The sequence below is a fragment of the Callithrix jacchus genome, chromosome 2 (assembly GCF_049354715.1).
Source record: "Callithrix jacchus isolate 240 chromosome 2, calJac240_pri, whole genome shotgun sequence".
NCBI classification, from domain to species: Eukaryota; Metazoa; Chordata; class Mammalia; order Primates; family Cebidae; genus Callithrix; species Callithrix jacchus.
The window spans coordinates 42,836,852-42,858,609 of NC_133503.1; the positions used below are offsets into that span (position 1 = coordinate 42,836,852).

The 21,758-nt window shown below is 38.3% G+C and overlaps 1 protein-coding gene and 1 long non-coding RNA gene across 4 annotated transcripts in view; both read left to right on the forward strand.

Annotated features, from left to right (window-relative positions):
• KCTD16 (potassium channel tetramerization domain containing 16) overlaps positions 1 to 21,758 on the forward strand; it is a 275,415-nt gene that overhangs the window by 133,059 nt on the left and 120,598 nt on the right. The gene's annotated exons all lie outside the window — the stretch shown is intronic.
• LOC144580964 (uncharacterized) overlaps positions 10,436 to 21,758 on the forward strand; it is a 61,109-nt gene continuing 49,786 nt past the window's right edge. Inside the window, exon 1 of the long non-coding RNA XR_013531363.1 lies at positions 10,436 to 21,236. This is a non-coding gene — a long non-coding RNA (uncharacterized LOC144580964). The remainder of the gene's footprint in view (positions 21,237 to 21,758) is intronic.

Below are 21,758 nucleotides of genomic sequence, written 5' to 3' on the forward strand. Positions count from 1 at the left end.
GTACATCACGGGGAATTGGGTATTCATGCCTTCAAGCGTTTCTCTTGTGAGTTACAAACAATCCGATTATACTCGTTAAGTTATTTTTAAATGGACCATTAAGTTATTATTGACTGGAGTCACTCTATCAAATAATAGATTGTATTCATTCTTCCTGTTATTTTTTTGTACCTGTTAACCACCTGCACCTCCCCCCAAGTCCCTCACCACCCTTCCTAGCCTCTGGTAACTATCCTTCTACTCTCTGTGTTCATGAGTTCAATTGTTTTGATTTTAGATCCTACAAATAAGTGGGAATGTGCAGTGTTTGCCTTTCTGTGCCTGGCTTTACTTCACTTAACGAAATGATCTCCGGTTTTATCCATGTTGCTGCAAATTACTAGGTCTCATTATTTTTACGGTTGAATATTACTCCATTGTGTCTATGTACCACATTTTCTTTATCCATTTAGCTGGTGATGGACACCTAGGTTGCTTTCAAAACTTAGCTATTGAAAACCTTGCTGCAATAAACATGGGAGTACAGATACCTCTTTGATATACTGATTTCCTTTCTTTTGGGTATATACCCAGCAGTGAGATTGCTGGATCATATGGTAGCTCAATTTTTAGTTTTTTCAGGAGCCTCCAAAGTATTCTCCAAAGTGGTTGTGCCATTTCCATTCCCACCAACAGTATTTGTTATTGCCTGTCCTTTGAGTATAAGCTATTTGAACTGGAGTGAGATAATATCTCATTGTAGTTTTGATTTGCGTTTATAAGATGATCAGTGATGTTGAGCACCTTTTCCTATGTCTGTTTGCCATTTGTATATCTTCTTTTGAGAAATGTCTACTCAAATCTTTTGATCATTTTTTATTGGATTATTAGACTTTTCCCTATAGAGTTATTTGAGCTTTTTATACATTCTGAGATACGTTATTGGGCTCCTTATACATTCAAGGGATTCTTAATCCCTTGTCAGATAAGTAGTTTGCAGATATTTTCTCCCATTCTCTGAGTTGTCTCTTCACTTTGTTGATTGAATCCTTTGCTGTGCAGAAGCTTTTTCACTTGATGTGATCCCATTTGTCCATATTGGTATTGGTTTCTTATGCTTGTGCCTACACTCAAGAAATCTTTGCCTAGACCAAAGTCCTGGATATTTTCCACAGTTTTTTTTGGTAGTAGTTTCATAGTTTGGGGTCATAGATTTAAGTCTTTAATCATTTTGACTTTTATTTTTGTATATGGTGATAGATAGGGGTCTAGTTTTATTCTTCCAGCAGACGTTTCTTTGATGATGGAAATGTTCTAATGTAATTAGATTACATTAGGAAATGATTTGCTGTTCAATGTAGTACCCTCTAGCCCCATGTGGCCACTGAGCACTTTAGCTGTAGATAGTGGATAGAATTATTTGACTTCAATATATTTAACTGTAAATAGTCTCATGGGACTAATTGCTGCTGTATTGGACAACACAGTTTTGTAGGAGAGGCTGACTTTAAAGAAGTAAATGCAAAACAAAGACATACTCTCAGTTGGTAGTGTATACTATGGAGGAAATAAACCAGTGATATAATGGGAATGGTAGAGGAGGTTGGCTTCAGGGAAGGATGTTAGGACAGCCTCTAGGTGGGAAGAAGCCAGACTCATGAGAAGCTGAAGGAAGAGGTTTGCAGGCAGAGGAAACAGTAAGTGGAAAGGCTGAGACTGAGATTTCTTGGGAGTGTACTGAGTGTGCTGACAGCTGTCCCTTTCTAGGCCCACATCGAAGCGGGAGGCTTCTACTTTGAGATGGCAAATTTTCTCATCTGGGGGTAACTGTTCTGCCTGGGAGCAGGCATTAGGTTCAAGAGTGACCAAAACGACCCTACAGTGATCTGCCCCAGGTGAGCTGCCATCTCTTCTCTACACAGCAGCTGGTGCAGGAACTGACCTCATGTCCCGGTGGCTCCAGCCATATTATTTTTGTTTCTGATACCCTAAGTATACACAGGCAGCACAGAAACTGTTTGCTGCCTAACCTAGTTTCTGCATGTAAACCTTTTTGGATTTCTCTGGGGATAGAACTTACTTCCACTCTTTGACTCTTTTCTTTATCTACATTCCAATGCCTGTAACTTTCCTATCTTTCTACCTCCTTCACCCAATTTGTGTCCTCTCATTTGTTCTGCTCACCAGTTCACTGACTTATACCTTCAGCATCTCCCACAAGACATATATGTGTTTCTGTTTCTAGTGTTACCTGTCTATAGCACCACAAAGCACTTGAAATATAAGAAAACATTTGATATTTGAGATATGGCTGGCCATATTATTATTACCTCTATCATAGTAATTATCATCACCATCATCATCCCAATTTTTACAGATGAGAACTAAAAATGAGGCCTAGGGAGATGCAATGCCTTGCTTTAAGTCACCAGATGGTAAATAGCCCAGCCACAATGTCTGACTTTGAATTCAATGTTTTTCTAAAACACGCTACGCATCTTACTCATCATATTACTTCAGCCTATTGAACTGGTCAGTAATTGAACTGCTTCTCAAGTTTGAGAACTTGAGGGACTCAAATAAATAGCTTCTCTTTTTTCCATGCTCACTCCTATGGCCAGAGTCACTTACAAAGATACTGTATTCTGAATAATTTAGAACATGCTTTGTTATTTTCAAAATTTTTAACTGAAATTAAGATGCTAAAAAAAATTCTCCTAGAGGATTCAAAATTAACAGGTCTCCTAGGTCTCAAAATTAATAGACTCCTTCAGCTTAAAAAATATTGACTTGTGTTTGTTTATTCTAGTTCACAATCCTGTTTAGAGAAGGCTGACCCTTGCTCCAGCAATTCTGACCTAACACCTACCAGCCCCATTATCTCCTATTGTAAACACAATTTCCAGGAGTTGGAAGAGAGAGTAGGTTTGGGGGGCTAAAGAAATCCTCTGGGAAAGGCAAAAACGAGTGTGGAGGTGAGGGCTTCTCAGTTTTTTGCTTTCAAAGCTGGACTGTGACTGCTGTTTTCTCCACTTTGGGAGCCTCTGGTTCACAGGAAGATGGTTTAGGATCATGTTAGTCTGGGCTGTTGGGCCTCAGACTGCAGACCTTAAAAGTAAAACAAATGAACATTTTATACATCTCTCCTAATTCTTTCATAAACATTGAAACTTGAAACTATCCTGGGAGGAAGGCATTGTCATTTAAGCCCATGAGGTGGTGCTGTGCATCATTTACATGTGTGGTCTCTAATTCTAACCGCCTGGATTTGAAGTCTGACTAAACCCCTTTGCCAGCTACGTGACCTTGGGCAAGCTCACTTCTCTGTGACCCAGTAATGGTATTTAGCAGGTAGAATTTTTCAATATTAAAGGTAGTAATGTATGTGAAACACACAAGCAGTTGACAAATGGCAGTTATGATTTTCGTCATTCCTGAGAAAGCTATAGATTGCTATACAGTGTAGGGATGTCACAATCTTTTCTTTCTTTCTGAATAGAATTAAATCCACCATAAGCCTTCATTCACTAAGATTGGCAAAGATGTCCAATATGAGGCAATTTTATAAATCTTCTCACCTCTTTGTATCCTATAACTACCTCAAGACTTAGCCCAGAAGATGGAGAGAGGCTTTCAGTCTGTGCTGGTCCCACTGTTTTCCTGCTGTGCTGAGAGCTGGTCCTTTCCCATTTGTCAGCCACTGCCCTGGGGTCCTATGACTTGGCCCAAGGATCTCATGCTGCTGTCCCCGCTTGAGACACGACCTTTCCCCATTACACTGTATCACGTTCACCTGAAATCCTGCTCTCTGTGACCATGGAATCCTAAAACCCCTATCTTGGACTCCCAAACTCTCTCCTACATGATTAGCACCTTGACCTTCTTTAACCACAAAGCCACACAGCTGCCAACCCCGTCCTGTAGGGCAGGCAGCTTTATCCTCTTGATGAGACTCAACACACTCCAAACAGGCAGCAGAATGCCAAATTCTGAACATTTTGTTAGGAAGGTTATGGTAAATATTTGAACTTGAATCCCTTAAGACAGAGACCGAACTCTCCAGTTTGGGCCCACAGGCCTGCTACGGAATTATCCAGAATAATTTACACATTTATGTTATGGCCCCTGTAGGTATTTTAGTTTTTAAATGCTAGCATTAACAAAACCCTGGGTGGTGGAGATTTTTTTAAGCTTCAGTCCTCCAGTTACCCTACCTTCTCGTGGTAATGCTTGTTTTGATTGTTTGTTTGTTTTTGGTTTTTATTTTTTTGAGACAAGAGTTTCACTCTTATTGCCCAGGCTGGAGTGCAGTGGCATGATCTTGGCTCACTGCAACCTCCGCCTCCTGGGTTCAAGCAATTTTCCTGCCTCAGTGTCTCCAGTAGCTGAGACTACAGATGTGTGACACCACATCCAGCTAATATTTTGTATTTTTAGTAGAGACAAAGTTTCACGATGTTGGCCAGGCTGGTCTTGAACTTCTGACCTCAGGTGATCTGTCCGCTTCAGCCTCCCAAAGTGCTGGGATTACAGGTGTGAGCCACCACACCCTGCCCTGGTAATGCCTGTTTTTAGGTTTCAAACCTCATAAAAAAAATTAATTACTTTCCAGGGCAGGGAGTCCAGAACTGCAAACACAAGGCTTGGTTATTTTTCATATAAGAAGAAAAATAAATATTATCTCATTTTTGTGAACTCTGCCCTGGAGCAGTAAAGGCATAAGACAGAGATACATATTATAAAATCATTTCAATATTAAATTATAAAGTATCCTGATATGTTAATATTTTACAGAAAAGAAGTCTGATTTGTATGTTAGTGACTTTTCCCAAATTCCTTGGTAAATAGCAGAGTTTTTATTCCCATATTACCCCTCTTTGCTGCAATAAATTTCCAGCAAATGAAGACACTTAATGATTGATACTTCATTACTTATAGAATTAATGATAGACATTCCCGTTTGGGCTGTTAGAATCTGTTGGTACTGAGTTCTGTACCATTCTATGCATGTCCAGAAAAGAAAACACTTTTTGCAGCATCAGGCAATTGATATTTTAATGAGATTATATTTCTCTTTTAAGGTAGACCTGGAGGGGTAGTTTCTTTTTTCTGTCTCTCTCTCTTGACTCTTCTGTTATTTCTACACAGTGATTGTTATTGGTCTTCTCTATCACATGTGGCTATTTTGTGGTGAGACTCTCATTTTTTTTTCCTAGAGCATTCTGAGTATCATGAAGCTTGTATAAATTTTCCATGCTGAATTCCATTTACCCCAAATCCAGATATGTAAAGAAAAATTAATTTGCAACAAGCAAGAAAATTGCATTTTAATTCAAAATCTAGGTCTAGATACCACTGAAATAAACTGTGCTTTAAAAATGAGTTGCACAGGGCCGGGCGCGGTGGCTCACGCCTGTAATCCCAGCACTTTGGGAGGCCGAGGCAGGTGGATCACGAGGTCAAGAGATCGAGACCATCCTGGTCAACATGGTGAAACCCCGTCTCTAAAAAAAAAAAAAAAAATTAGCTGGGCATGGTGGCACGTGCCTGTAATCCCAGCTACTCAGGAGGCTGAGGCAGGAGAATTGCCTGAACCCAGGAGGCGGAGGTTGCGGTGAGCCAAGATCACGCCATTGCACTCCAGTCTGGGTAACAACAGCGAAACTCTGTCTCAAAAAAAAAAAAAAAATGAGTTGCACAGTTGGATGTATGTATATGGTAAATAACAGATGAGAGTGCCTATAATCAGAAATATGTATTACTTCCCTTCGAAATGTTTTACGGAGAAGACCTTTGATCTTTGTCATTTGTTTCCTGTCTCTGCCTTATATTTCCCTTTTTTATTCATTCTGTGAATGTGTCTTGATCATCTTGTACAAGGTACTAACAAATTTGAACTTGATTCCGTAGGTAATAAGAAGGCAGCCACTATTTTAAAGCAAGAACATATGATATCACTAATCATCAGGGAAATGCCAATTAAAACCACAATGCAGTATCACATTATATCTGCGAGAATGGCTAAAAAGACAAAAGATAAGTGTTTGTGAGGGTGTGGAGAAAAGGAAGTCTTTGCACACTGTTCATGAAAATGTAAGTACATCTATTATGGAAAAGAATATGGAGGTTCCTTAAAGTAGTAACAATGGAACTACTGTGTGATCCAACAATGTCAGTTCTGCTTAATATATATTCAAAGGACATGAAATCAGTAAGTGGAAGAGATATCTGCATTCCCATGTTTATTGTAGCAGTATTCACAATAGCCAAGGTATAAAACCAACATAGGTGTCCATCAATGAGTAAATAAAGAAAATGTATTATGCTGTATATATACAATGAAATACTATTAGCCTTAGTAAGAAAGAAATCTTGCCGGGCGTGGTGGCTCACACCTGTAATCCCAGCACTTTGGGAAGCCGAGGTGGGTGGATCACGAGGTCAAGAGATCAAGACCATCCTGGCCAACATGGTGAAACCTCATTTCTACCAAAAATACAAAAAAATAGCAGGGTGTGGTGGCACATGCCTGTAATCCCAGCTATTTGGGAGGCTGAGGCAGGAGAATCACTTGAACCGAGGAGGCTGAGGATGCAGTGAGCCAAGAATGCACCGTTGCACTCCAGCCTGGGCAACAAGAGCAAAACACCATCTCAAAAAAAAAAAAAGGAATCTTGTCATTTTCAACAACATGTATGAAGCTGGAGAACATTATGTTAAGTAAACCAGACTCATAAAGACAAAAACTACAGGATCTCCCTTATATGTGGAGTGTGAAAAAGTCAAACTCATATAAACAGAGAGTAGACTGATGGTTACCAGAGGCTGTGTTGTGGGGGATTGGAAGGACGTCAGTCAAAGGTCACAAAATTTCAGTGAGATAGTAGAAATAAGTTCAAGAGATCTACTGTTCATCATGGTTACTACTGTTAATCACAACATATTATATATGGAAATTGCTAAGAGAGCAGATTTTAACTATCACAAAAAAAATGTGATCATGCGTATGTTAAATAGCTTGATTTAGCTATTCCACAGTGTATACGCCTATGAAAACATCATGTTGTACACTCTCACTATAGGCTATTTTTACTTGTCAATTAAAAAATAAAGAAAATAAAGCAGAGGCATAATATGGTCATGTCCACTTCTTAGGATTGCAATAATCTCGATGGCAAACAACTAGGACTGTTGATTCTCTAGACTTGGGGACTGGCACCAAGGATAAAAGAAGGTAGTAAGGGCAGACATATGAAGAAACTGCAGGCGATAGGAAACTGTGAGGTTCATATTGAAAAAGAAGTGGAGAGGTACTGGCAGAGAGTGATAGCTGAATGAATGCAAGAGAATAAATGGTGTCAACTAATACTCCTCTCACCCCAAACACTGGTGACACACATTTTCTTGTTCTCTCCCCCAAAACTGGTGCTACTTGGAAAAGGCTTCTATTCCAGCTTGTCTGACCTGGAACTATTTGTTCTCTGGTTTCTGTGGTTGCAGAATCTAGCAAATTGAACATGGTCCCTAGAGAACACTGAATTGTGGATGGTAAAATTTACGATGGAGCAGTTTGGTTGTGCCCTGTTCCTGAAGAAATGGAGACACTTAATTTTTCACGTGCTTCAGTGGCAGCCCCTTGCTATGACTTCGGATCAAAAGGTGGTACAAAATTAGTTTTGAATTATTTTAACATGTGAAATCCGAACATTGAAATGATTAATGAAAACAAATAATCTGAGTTGGCACTAATGGGTTTTGAGACTCATTTTTTCAACCATTTATTTTTAACCTCTCTGAATGTCTTCAGCTCTGCTGATACCAACACACTTCTGAAGCCAACAAGCCTGAATCAACTGGTAAATCACATTTAATTTGATTTTGTTCATTCCATTCAGCTTCTAAGAAGGTAACATGCCTTTTAAGCTGCACAGACCTTGGAAATCTAAACAGAAGCAGACGTGACAAAATTTTAATTAGATGTAGACCAGGGCTGACGTTTGCCACCTGCTGCTGCCAAACTTGTAGGAACCCTTGGAAATAGTGTTGTCCCCCAAGGGGGTCTTACCCAGACACTGGTGCATTCTGGTGGAAGTAGGGCCTTATGAGCACATTTCCTTTTGAAAGACCTTAGAATAAATTCCCTACATGGGTTTCCTTTGTGTTACTGCTCATTCTTCTCCTGTCTGGGGAGTACTCTGTCTTAATCACAGGTGAACATAGACATGAATTTCCAGATACATTTGTACTATTTCTCTAGTGAAAAGGATGGAGCTAGAAGAAGTGAAAGAGAAGCAGTATAGTGGTTAAAGATGATCTCTGAGGTGGCAGAGATGGATCAGATTCCTACCATTGCTTTAAACCAGCTGTAGACTCAGCCTAATTTTTAATCTTCAAGCCTCATTATTTTTAGTTATAAATTGAGCTTAATATACTAAATGCATCTTATGTCATTATTGTAAAAATTAAGATTACGTATATAAAGTGCTTAGGCCAGTTCCTCACATATTATAAGAACTCTATAATAGCATACATATTATCATGTTTCTGTCCATGTGAAGTTATTTGAAAGGTAACAGAAAGCGCTACTTCCAACATTTGTTGGTAGTGCTGCTTTAAAAATAAGGAACTTTCCTAGGTTTAAGGAACTAGCATTTAATTATACCGAGTGATATGCAAATAATGAATTTCTATAGGAAGATAAACATTCTGAGACCAACTTTATTTGAATATAACATGGAATCTAAAAAAGGGGCTTAAAACTTATCAACTTTGGTGGTTTTTTTTTAAGTCACAAAATTGATGTTTGCTGACATGTATACATCTTTTTTATTTGAACTCACCTGCAATTACCAGATTTATATAACAATAAGAGTTTTTTGAGGAGAGAACAAAGAAACACTTCCCTAGATGCGTATTTTGATTATAAGGTGAATTCTGATTTCATAAATATTAAACTGTGGGGGGAAATCAACTTATAATTGAGAAATGATATGTCTGCTTAGAAATACTGGTATTAAGGATATATAAAAATATGTACCATAAACATAATTTTACAACTCTAAAAAAATTCTGTAATTTGTTTTTATCACTTAATATTTCATAGGTTTTTGTTCAATTCAATATATATATATCTACCCAATTATAAGAACTGTTACTGGTAAGTTTGTTATATATGTGTATCATGTTGATTTCATCAATCATTTATTTATAGTGTTCAATAGATATTTTAAGCTTTTATTGCCATGGACTCGTTTGAGAATCTGTAAACCTTTTCCCAAAATGATTTTCAAGAATCCAAGATTTGTATACATTTTCAACAACTTCATAATACCCCTGGGCTTCACCCCTAGGCCCTTCCAACACTATGCTCAACCTAAGATCCTTAGAGCCTCTACCTATGTACAGCCTAAGATCCTTAGAGCCTCTAAAATCAGCAATTATTATCTTGCATATAGAAGCACACATGAAAACAATAATAAAGTGTAAATCAGAGCTTTAATGTATGTCAAAATTAAGATATCTTAATTCTAAACATTCCGATTACAAAATTCTGAATACATTCATTGAATAAGTGATATGTCATTTATGAGGATTCCTGCTTTGCTAGGTCTGAAGCATGTGTTCAGTCTATCTATTTGTTAATATAAAAATAAACTTCATGTGTTAACTAGAAAGCAAAGTCAGTTGCTAAGTGAATTTCATATGAGATATACAAATCGGTACAGACTCTGCTATTCTAGAGTTTAACTATCAAATTTTCTTTTAGAGTGTCATGTATTTTAAGAATCGTTAATAATAGGTAACATTTATTTGATAGTATTATAGCTAATAATAGGTAACATTTATGGAGAACTTGACATGTGTTAGGCCCTTTACTAAGTACTTTAAATACCTTGTCTTATTTGGTCTTCACAGCATCCCCAGGAGGTGGGTGATTTTATCAAGCTAATTTTACAGATGGAGGAACTGAATTTTATAGAGATGAAATAAGTTACCCAAATTCACACATCTAGAACATTCTGGGTTGGGAAATAGACCTACTACTGCCATGTTTATTGCTTGCCCTCCAGTCATTCTATAGATAGGCATTTTCAGATGACAGCAATATCAAACATGGTTTTTTTTTTTGAGATGTAGTTATCAAGTTAGCTGCTCTCCATATGGCCTTAACTTTGCAGATTAAAACAAAAATATGAACACCATCAAAAAGGAATAAATCTTAAAATTTATCTTCTTGCTTTTAAATTCAGAGAGTTTCAGAAGGAATATTCAGAAGATAGCTATTCAAATTTGAGGGATATCAAATCTCTGAACTCTCAAACTAAATTTTGGTGTTAGGAAAGGTGAAACTTCTGGGCGAGTACCACCCATCAGGAAGAGACAGAGACAGGTAGTAGGAACGCGGTAGACTAGCCTGAAGACCATGCCTGGCATAGAGTGTCTTTCACCTCTGTGGGTCTTGGTTTACTTCTGTAAAATGGCAGGCAGGGAGAAAATCCAATATCTATCCACTCATAGTTCTCAAACTCACACCTCCTCCTACCTATCATTTCTTTTCCTTTTCTTTTGTTAGTCTACCATCTTACAGATAGTTTCTGACTGTCGATACTTCATCACCAATCTCCACTCTGCTTCTCCCTTTCTTTCCTTCCACATTTGTTCAAGGTGTTCTCAGGGAAGTATTAGGAAGACAGCAGGCTGATTTCTAGCTCCCTTTTTCTTTTGTTCTAGCAATTCCCCTTGCCCAGAATGTCCTTTTTGCTCTATTCTTGCTATAAAAATTCTCCATCATCCTCTTCAGAATGTTTTTTTGTAGAATCATTTCCACTCAACACCTGTCAGATAGTGGCATAAGTGGTAGGAACTCTTCAATGGAGCCAAATTGACCTAAGTAGATCGTCATTAACCCTTTTTTTGTGAAGAGAATGGCTATATCAGTCATAAATTAAAGTCATAGACAGATTAAAAGGGGAGTTTTGGGGATTTTTACATTGCACTGCCATTGCTGCTGCTTCTTATTATTATACTAATAAGAAGTTTGCAGTGGGTTGCGTCACAGTAAGTTGTATCTGCTTTGTAAATCACTTTAAGTCTAGTAAGGTCAACCCATTTGGGAGAAATATCTGTGTAGCTTCTGAGACATAAAAGGAGAAATTTTAGCCCTTCTTGACCTCCTTTCTCTGTAACTTGTAGAACACAATTAAGTTCTGAATTCTACTGAGTTTATTGCACTCTTGTTTCATATGTGATTGTCTTATCCCTAAGAAGTTTATACATTTATTTTTTTTTCTTTTTGAGACGGAGTTTAGCTCTTTTTACCCAGGCTGGAGTGCAATGGTGCGATCTCGGCTCACCGCAACCTCTGCCTCCTGGGTTCAGGCAATTCTCCTGCCTCAGCCTCCTGAGTAGCTGGGATTACAGGCATGCACCACCATGCCCAGCTAATTTTTTTTTTTTTTTTTTTTAGAGACGGGGTTTCACCATGTTGACCAAGATGGTCTCCATCTCTTGACCTCGTGATCCATCTGCCCCGGCCTCCCAAAGTGCTGGGATTACAGGCGTGAGCCACCGCGCCCAGCAGAAGATTACAAAATTTTTAAGCCAGGGCCTTGTTTTATGCTTATAACACCCACATAACATGGTTAGAAGCTATGACAGTCTTACTCAATGAAATATACAAATACCTTGGCTATTTGTATTTTACACTGTCCATATTTTAGCTTTTATACCTTTGTGTCTCATATTAGAAGTTTGAAAAAAATCTCCCTGAATATACAACTCATGAAATTTTAAGGCGTATGCTTTTTCTCTGAGTAAGTATGTGTTCGTGTACACATATAAGTATATGCTGTCTGGAAAAACCACTCATTCAAACGAGCCTTGAATCTTCTTTGTATATTTGCATTGTAACAAATGGTCTTCACTTTTTTCATGAAACCCATCTAAATTTCATTGCGTAAGGAGAAAAAAAAGGCTAGTGGGACAACCATTCAGAAATAGTCTGAAAGGTCAGTTTCAGAATTTTCATTTGAATGTCAGTGCTAGGTTTACTACCCATTGGAAGAAGGGCTCTAGTTCCCAATATATGTTTGTCTGCATCCCAGGAGTTTTTGTTTACTTAGGCTGCTTTCTTTGCAAAGGGGGATTCATTTAGCTTAATCCTTGTCAAATCACTGGAGATAGAATTGAAATGTAAATTTACTTCCTTTATTTCTCTTTCTACCTGAGGGGATAAAGGCTGGGAAAGGACAACATACTTTCTCCTCAACACTTAATGTTGAAATCAAACTAGAAGACAATGAGCTCCCCTCCCTGGTTTCCCCTTCCTTTCTCCCTTTTCATGCCTTTCTCTCCATTTCCTTCCCTTCTTTTCTCTTCTCCTCTCGGTCTTCATTTTCTTTTCTTTATTTTATTAATAAGGCACACAGTCACATTTCTTGCATATTTAATAACGCAGATCAAAGAAATCAGGTAAGAGCCTTTGGCATTTGATTTAAGCTCTCAGTGGCTTTTCTATTTCATGGAAACATTACCACCTAGAAGTTTACTGTACTTTGAGTATCTCTCTGCCCTTTGAACCTAAGGAAAAGGACCCTTGGATTAGGAGATGAGTTTCTCTTACAGGTTACCATTGCCCAGCTTGCTTTTTCTTTGTTAGAATAGGGATAGTTGTCTTATGAGATTAGACTCACAACCTAATAAAGTTTGTGAACAAAGTCAAAGAAAAGATATGCTCAATTGGGGAAAGTAGAGAAAGTGAAATTGCATTCTTCTGAGTTGGGTAGAAATTATTTCATGCTCTCTGTGGGTTTCTACTGTTTAGATGAAATGATCAAACCCTGGCCATAAGCAGAAGCTTCAGATTCAAGGTTCTCCTTGCTCCCTGGATATCCACATGAATCTTAGAGACTTCTACTAGTTCAAAATATCTCTTAATGCTTTGAATTGAAGATTGAAATTGACAGCTCCATATAGAGTAGTAATTAAGAACTCTATATCCAATGGCCATGTGTTCAGTTTCTGGCTCTCCCATTTATGATGTTGGGCTACTTAGTTAAACACTTAGCCTTGATTTTCTCACCTGTAAGATAGATTTAAAAGTACAGAAGTTCTTGGAATCACATCAACTCAGAGTTACTGAGATTAAATGAGATAAGGCATTCAAATTAGTATAATCCCTGGCACATATTAAACACAATGAAGTCCAGCTGTTGTCATTATTAGAAGTAATAATAGAACTGGTATTGTAAATATCCTATGTAAATCAACCCAATCAATACCAGTGAAACTATGATAAAGCTGATTTTGTGAAATAAATTATAGGAATTGTAAGATAACTAGATTTTCATCCTTTGCATTAATTTAATTGTTGGGTTGGAAATACTAACTCCATCTTTGCCCATGTAAGGGGGGGAAAAGGTATATCACAAGGTTACCAGTCATCTATGATTTTTCAGGGTGTTCCCTGCTTAATGGCATTCAGCTAAAGAGTTGAAAAGGGAGGAAATCTAGTGCGCCACATATAGCCACTGCATCCTGGTGGGTGGAGATGGAAACCAAGGCAGGTAGGGGTGAGACCCTTACCTTTCTATAGCTCAAGAGCAACTCCTTCTCATCTCAGGTGTTGTGCCAGAATGTAATCTTCGGTGATGCAGTATCAGAATCTATGACCTTTTCCTGAAATTTCGAGTCTTCTGGGATGAACTGTGCCAGGGAAAAAGGGTATAAAATAAAACATTCTAGCCGTCAAAGATACTGAATATGCCTGGTGCCAGGCACTGTAGTAGAGTCTGGGAAGACAGAGATAAATTAGATGTAACCAAGGTATGCTCTCTCCAGAAACTCACAGTTCAGTGGATAGTGCAATAACTGACATATAGAAGACTGTCTAAAGGCTTTCACAGAGGACGTAATATTTGAGCTGGGCAGATATTCCTCAAAGAATAGGCAGGAGTTTGCTACGTGGAGAAAGAGGTGAAGGCAAATGTTAATAGCTTTAACTTTTCAAGTATCCACAATTCTCTGTTTCCCTTTTTCTAACATTCTAGGAAAGGTATCTTTTTCTTTCTTTTCTTTTTAGCCAAAGCTCTGCTTGTTAAAGTGTTCCAAGGACACCTGCTTACCTGCTCAGAATCACATGGAATGCTTTTAATTAATTTATTTTAATTAATTAATTTATTTCTTTAGAGATAGGGTCTCTCTCTGCCACCCAGGCTGGAGCACAGTGGTGCAATCATAGTTCGCTGCAGCCTCGAACTCTTAAATTCAAGTTTTCCTCTTGCCTCAGCCTCCAGAGTAGCTGGGACTACAGGCATATGGCACCACAGCTGGCTACTTTTTGTTTTTGTTTTTGTAGAGACAAATTCTCACTGTGTTGTCCAGGCTGGCCTCAAATTCCTGACATTAAGTGATCCTCCGGCCTTGGCCTCCTAAAGTGCTGGGATTAAAGGCGTGAGCCACTGTGCCTGACCACCTAGACTGCAATTTAAAATACAGAGGGTTAGGCCCAATCGAAGACCAACCAAAATGAAATTTATAGGGGTTAAGCATAGGCATTTGCAGAAACACAAAGGTGGTGAGAGGTTTAAGCTATTGTCATTTTTTAAAGCTATTGTCATAATGAAATTGAAAAAATATGCCACCAACAGGGTAGACAAAACTGACTTTTAATATGCCTACATTTACTGAATTCATTGTTTTAATATATGTTCAAAATAAAAGGATGTATATGCAGTTTCAGTTGGTGATAGTGCAGTTAACATTTGAGGCCTTTTGTAAAGGTAAGATCCTGGTGCAGATGGTACTCTAAGTGTCTGCTCCTCTTCCCCATTGGCCCTGTTAGTAAATTCCACAAAAGTACTGTCTCAGTCCTTTCAGGCTACCAAACCACAGTGCCACAAACTGGTGGTACTAACCCACAGAAATTTATTTCTCACAATTTGGGATGATGGGAAGTCCAAGCTCAAGGTGCCAGGAGATTTGGTGTTTGGTGAGTACCTACTTGTTCATAGAGGGCTGTCTTCTCACTGCACCCTCAGATGGAACAAATGAGTTATTTTGGGCCTCTCTTATAAGGTCACTAATCTCATTCATAAGAGCTCTGCCTCCCAGAGGCACTACCTCTCAGTTCCATTGCCTTCAGGGCCAGGATTTCCCCATATTAGTGTAGGGGAGATACAAACTCTCTGACCATAGCAGGCATCTTATGCAGTTTATCAAGTACTAATCTGCAGTCCCACACTTGGGACTTGCTGTCTAGCTGCCTACTCTCAGTACACAGAGGACACTGAGGCTCAGAAGGTTCAGAAAGTGGCCACTCCCTTATTTTACAAATGAGAAAAGACTGTCAATGCAGTCATACCCGATAAATACTCACTGCATTGGAAATTACATTTCTCCAGGTGCCTACTATGGCCTGTCTCTATAGGACTGGTTATAAATGGAACACCCTCCCAGAATGTTTCTCACAGTTTAAGGTACAGGTTCTCTTCATTATAAACACTTCAGAATGTTTTTTTGTAGAATCATTTCCACTCAACACCTGTCAGATAGTGGCATGAAGTGGTAGGAACTCTTCAATGGAGCCAAATTGTCCTAGGTAGATCATCATTAACCCTTTTTTGTGAAGAGAATGGGCATATCAGTCACAAATTGAAGTCATAGACAGATTAAAAGGGGAGTTTTGGGGATTTTTACATTGCACTGCCATTGCTTCTTATTACACGAATAAGAAGTTTGCAGTGGGTTGTGTCACAGTAAGTTGTATCTGCTTTGTATCTCTTACATGCAATTTTCATGCTTCTATCTCTAGAACAGTGATTTCAATTGGGGCAATATGGCCCCTCCAACATATGGCAGTACCTGGAGACATTTTTGGTTGTCATAACTGGAGATGGGGTGCTATTAGCAACTAGTGGGCAGAAGCCAGGGATGCTGCTAAACATGTTATCTTGCACTGTATAACCTCCAATGACAAATAATTGTTTGGCCTCAAATGTCAATAGGGCCACGGCTAAAAACCCTGCTATAGAATCAGGATTCTTTGTCTAAGGGTCTTATTCTAGAGTCTTGAAGTCTATGGATGGGGCCCTCTGAAAACTTGTGCGAAGCCTTGTGTGTATGTGCATTGTCTGGTAGAGAAGATCTGTGATTTTAATCTGATTCTCAAATTCCTCAAAGGTGACAAATCACAAAACTTCTGTCCTGCATGGCCCATACCCATAATGTCTTCCCCATTGATTTTTGGGACCATGTTCTTTACCTCCAGTGAAAACCTCGTTAGCATCCCTGTGTAAATGTGTACAGATAAAAATGGTGACCATCTATCTTGGTTTTTTTTCTTATTTCTGGGATACATGTGCAGAACGTGCAGGTTTGTTACATAGGTATACACATGTCATGATGTTTGCTGCACCCATCAACCCATCATCTACATTAGGAATTTTCCTAATGCTATCCCTCTGCTAGCCCCTTACTCCCTGACAGGCCTTGGTGTGTGATGTTCCCCTCCCTGTGTCCATGTGTTCTCATTGTTCAACTCCCACTTATGAGTGAGGACATGCAGTGTTTGGTTTTCTGTTCCTGTGTTAGCTTGCTGAGAATTATTGAGAATGATGATTTCCAGCTTCATACATGTCCCTGCAAAGGACATGAACGCATCCTTTTTTATGGTTGCATAGTATTCCATGGTATATATGTGCCACATTTTCTTTATCCAGTCTATCATTGGTAGGCATTTGGTTTGGTTCCAAGTCTTTGGTATTGTAAACAGTGCTGCAATAAACATGTGTGGATGTGTCTTTATAGTAGAATGATTTATAACCCTTTGGGTATATAACATTTATAATCATTTGGGCATATACACAGTAATGGAATTGCTGAATTGCTGGGTCAAATGGCATTTCTGGTTCTAGGTCTTCTTATGGAAAATTGTCTATTTTATAACATCTCCTTCCACTCCCAAATGTGTCCTGGTCCTGGTTTGAGTGATAAGTTGTATGGCAACAGTTCAGATGTATTATGTCTCCCCATGATTTCAGGAAATCCTCACTACTGAGGCATAAACTATGTGTTTCAAAAATAAATCCATACATGAAAATATACAAGTATACAGAACCCCTTCATTGCTAACTACCACCTCAGGCTATGCAATCCTTCGGGGGTATAGTAGGAGAAAAGACTGCATGACAAGTGCCACAATTATGTTAAATATTTTACTCAGGATATCTTTATGTACTAAAAACAGATAACATTTAGAAATCTCATTATGGATACAAAACACTTGCCAAATTAGGGTGTGTTCTCATCACAATCTGTGGCCTATGTAGCTAAAAAAGCCCATAAAATATTCAAAATCTATGTAAAGTCTAGTCCCAAGAGAGTCGCATTTTATATATTTTACTTTGTTGTTATGAAGCTGGTGGTGGTGGTGGTGGTGTGTGTGTGTGTGTGTGTGTGTAATATATTTATCTAGCAATTGTTTCTGGACAAGTCACTTCACATTTCTCCAAATCCAAGAAAATAATTCTGTAAAATGTGATAACTATAATCAATTTTCTCTAAAGTGCCTTCCAATCTAGAATTCCATGCTTGTTCATTTATTCATCCAATCACTCATTCATTCATTTATCTCTTCAAACTAATAGAGCAACTTTTCTCATCTAGGTTCTGTACATGGCCCCATAGGCACAGAAATGAGAATTACCCTTTTAGACCCCAAGAATTTCAGGGCCCAGTAGGCAAAGTTGATATCCAGGTTGCCATGGTATATGGAGCTGAATCCCTAGCATAGCCAGAGGGAAAACAGAAGATGGGTGATGCAGACATGGAGAGGAAGATATGTTCAATTACTATTTGAATATAATTCAGTAATGAATTCCCCTGGGAAAGCCATAGATCCTCCTCTAGATATAAACTCCATTCGGGCAGCAAATCGCCTCTTCCAGTTGGATCTCTGGTATTAAGAGTGGTAGAGAGTGGTGATTCATGACAGAGCCTTTGCTATTAGCTCTGGGTTGGAATCTCAGCTTTAGGACTTATGCAAGAACGATCACTACCTTGAGGTTCTAAGTTTCCTCATCTGTGAACTGGGAATAATAATACAATTATTGATAATTATTTTGAAGGATTATTTAAGTTGATTGAAGAAAATGATGTGTGAAAAGCACCTGGCACCTAGTAAGTACTCTTTAAAGGTTAGTTTAGATGTTATTGGATGTGGTTGTCATAATTGAAAGAGCATAGGCAATACAGTCTGACACACTTGAGCGCAAACCCAAGCCCTGCCACTGACTAGGGGTATGATAGCAGGCAAATGATTTTCTCAGTCCCAACCTCAGCTTTCTTATCAGTTAAATGAGAATAAAAATACACACCACACAGAGTTCTTGCAATGATTTAAGAAGATGGTGTGTGTAAAGTGATTGGCACATAGGATCAACTACTTTGGAAGTCATTTCTCTTTCCTTATTGCTATTTATTTTACATTGTTCCTCCACTGAAAAGGTCTATAGAGCCACTCTTTTGGTCACTCATTTGTTCATTAAAAACATGGTTTTATATACTAGGTGCAGTGGCTCACACCTGTATTCCCAGATCTTCAGGTGGGCGAGATGGATGGATCACTTGAATCAGGAGTTCGAGACCAGCCTGTCCAACCTAGTGAAACCTAATCTCTACTAGAAATACAAAAATTAGATAGACATGAAGGTGAGCACCTGTAATCCCAGTTACTCTGGAGGCTGAGGTATGAGAGTCACTTGACCACGGGAGGCAGAGGCTGCAGTGAGCCAAGATTGTGATACTGCATTCCAGTCTGGCTGACAGAATGACAGAGGGGGACTCTGTCTCATTTTTTTAAAGAGGTTTTTTTTTTGTATGCTAAAGTGAATCCAGATCTCAAGGCCAGTTTTCAGGGAGGCAAGAACCAATATTTTATCTGATTTATCTCATCACTGTCCTTCTGGTATAGTGGCCCCATCTTAGTGACTGAAGCTCTCGACCAGGAACAGGTGCTCTCTGCACCTGCCTCTTCCTGTTCCTTTGTGACAGGCTCTCCCCTAGGATATGAATATGTGTAAGTTAAAATGCTCTCTGCTCCAGGAACATCATAGTCAAACTAGAAAGGAGGGAGTTTTCAGGGAGAACAATTCTCTCTGGAGAGGGTGGGTGCCAGAGTGTAGGAAGTTGTTGCTAAATCGCCTACTCTCATTTCATTCTCATCTCACATATGCATGTCAGGATCTTTATCTCCAGTGTGACTCCTCCCAGAGCTCATCAGTTACTGCTGGGACAGCCACTGTCTTTTCCCTTGTCTTCTGCCTCTTTGAAACTCTTTCCTGGCATACATTCCCTGAAACTATTTGTACTGCTATTATGATAAATGTTCTATCTGTTGCTCTCAAATTTTGGGTAGTAGTTCAGGTGTAATGCAGGTTGATGGGCTTTATTTAGTTTGGTGGTGACATTTATTTTATTCAGCTTTGATTTTTTTGTGAAATTTAGTTTTATAGTTAGAGGGACTTTTTTATGTTTATTAGAGGATTGCATTCTTAAGCCCTTTGTTCTCAGACATTTGATTTCCTATGGTCACTTTTGGAACAAAAATAATATCCTAAAAACATAAACAACAGAATCACGGTCTAAACCAAATTCAAGCCACTTCCATGCTTTTGAATCCAGGCATTTTGCATGCAATGGCTAGGTGAAGGTAAGGCTCTGGTGGCACGGTCAAGCTTCTGCACCTGCAATTCTTGAATCTAAGCCACAATTGCTGATGTTCCACTGGAACGGACACAAGCTAGAAAGGAGGGTTAGAAAAAAAATTTACTTTTCAGTTTTTGTTTTCTCTGTGCCTTAATGAATGTACTTGGATGAATTGAAAATGGGTGGGCAATGCTGAACATATATTGTAGTCCACTGGCTTCCGGAAAGCTGAGCAGAACAACAAGCGTGACTCCACAGGTTACCACATGGAAACAGATCCAATGGCATTTTACCACTAGGTTCTGAAAAATAAAGTGGGACTTATTAATGTGTAACTACGTAGTCATTACACATTTATACTCTTTAGCATACATAATTAGAATTATACTGACTGAATAATTTATGGTTGGTAGGCATAGTTAAGACTGTTCAGATAACCATGTACTGCAATTATGTAGTAATTGCTATTCTTTGAGTAAAAGTAGTAACCAATAAAGTGAAAACTGGCAAGTAATTGCCTTATAATTATTTTGGGAAAGGCATTGTTCCAAGTAAAACAACTGAAGATAAACAGATGAATCTTTCATTTGCTAGGTGATGCTAGCTAGTTATCAGAAGCTCTGCAGTCATATCAAAACAGATTCCATGCTATTTTTTTCCTGCTCTTTTTTTACTTTAAGCAATCTGGGCAGTAGGTTGATTTCATAGAATGTAAATGAATCCTTCTTATGTCTGTTTTAGCTGTTATCATTTGAGATTGCTTTCAAAATGGGGTGCAGGTTAATACAGAACAGAGCAAATCCGCATTTTTTTTTTTTTTGCTTTTATATGTCTCTTGTTTCTTTGATGACAAGTTGTTATTGCCTCTAGCATAGAAGTGAGCTTACCAACCCCGGAAGCCTTTCCATTTGTTACTTTTAATAATTTCCAGGACAACTCGTTTTATGCTCAGACTTTCTTATTGTGAGCTATTCTTTCTAGAAGAAGGCTTAAAAGATTTCCCTTGGAGATATTTTGATTTGCCATAGTTAGTATTTTATTTGGTACTGGAGTGGGTTTGGTAGAAAAAGATAATTCATTTATACAGTCAGGTCCTCTAAATGGTACTACATTCTATAATTATGAAGCTTATTTAATTAATATTTATTTATCAATCATTCTTCTAATTAGATCAATAGGGAACTTTTTTGTTCTCAAGTTAGTAAAAGAGAGAGAGAGAGAGACAGTAGTAAACTAATTAAGCACATGTTGCTCGAACATGTTTTTCTGACTTGCTTCCTATTCTCATTTGAAATTCAGGTAACCTAATTACATGCATCTTCAGGAACAAAACCAATAGGGATCAATACTCTTTATTAGTTGCTTGAGGTTACGTTAGCTTGTTGTTTTCTTGAAAACTCCTTGTGTTTCAGGTAATGGAAAAGGCAGTGGGATGTGAATAGCATCCCACTAGACAGAATGCTGAATTTTCTCATGATTCAAATGACTGTGTTTATCTACACCAAGTTACAATCAGTGGACAACTCAGTAAAGGATTAGAGTTTGTGGAGCAGGTAAAGGTATATTAGACAACTTATTTATTTATTGACTATTTGTTATAAAGACCTTAGACTATGTGTGTATATCAAGTTGAGCAATTTTCAGATTTACTATTAAGTAGAAAAGACTCGTTAAGAAATGTGTGACTATTATTCTACCATTGGTGTAAAAATTGTGGACTGTTTATTTATGCTTGTTTATATAAGCATTAGTGCTATAAAGATATTCAAGAAACTGGTAGCAAAATTTGCCCTTGGGAAGGGATCATGGGACTGCGATGGGAGGAGATATACTTGTTACTCTTTTATTTATTTACTTTTTACATTAGCATATTTTGCCTACTTGGAAGGTATACACACACACACACAAACACACACACACACACACACACACACACACACACACACATATATATATACCTATTTACCTAGAATAGAAGATTATTTGATGCCAGGAAATGCTCAGTAAAAATGAGCTGTTATGGTTGTTGTTAGTCATCAGAAAGCTGGCCTATGGCACAAACCATGATAACACCT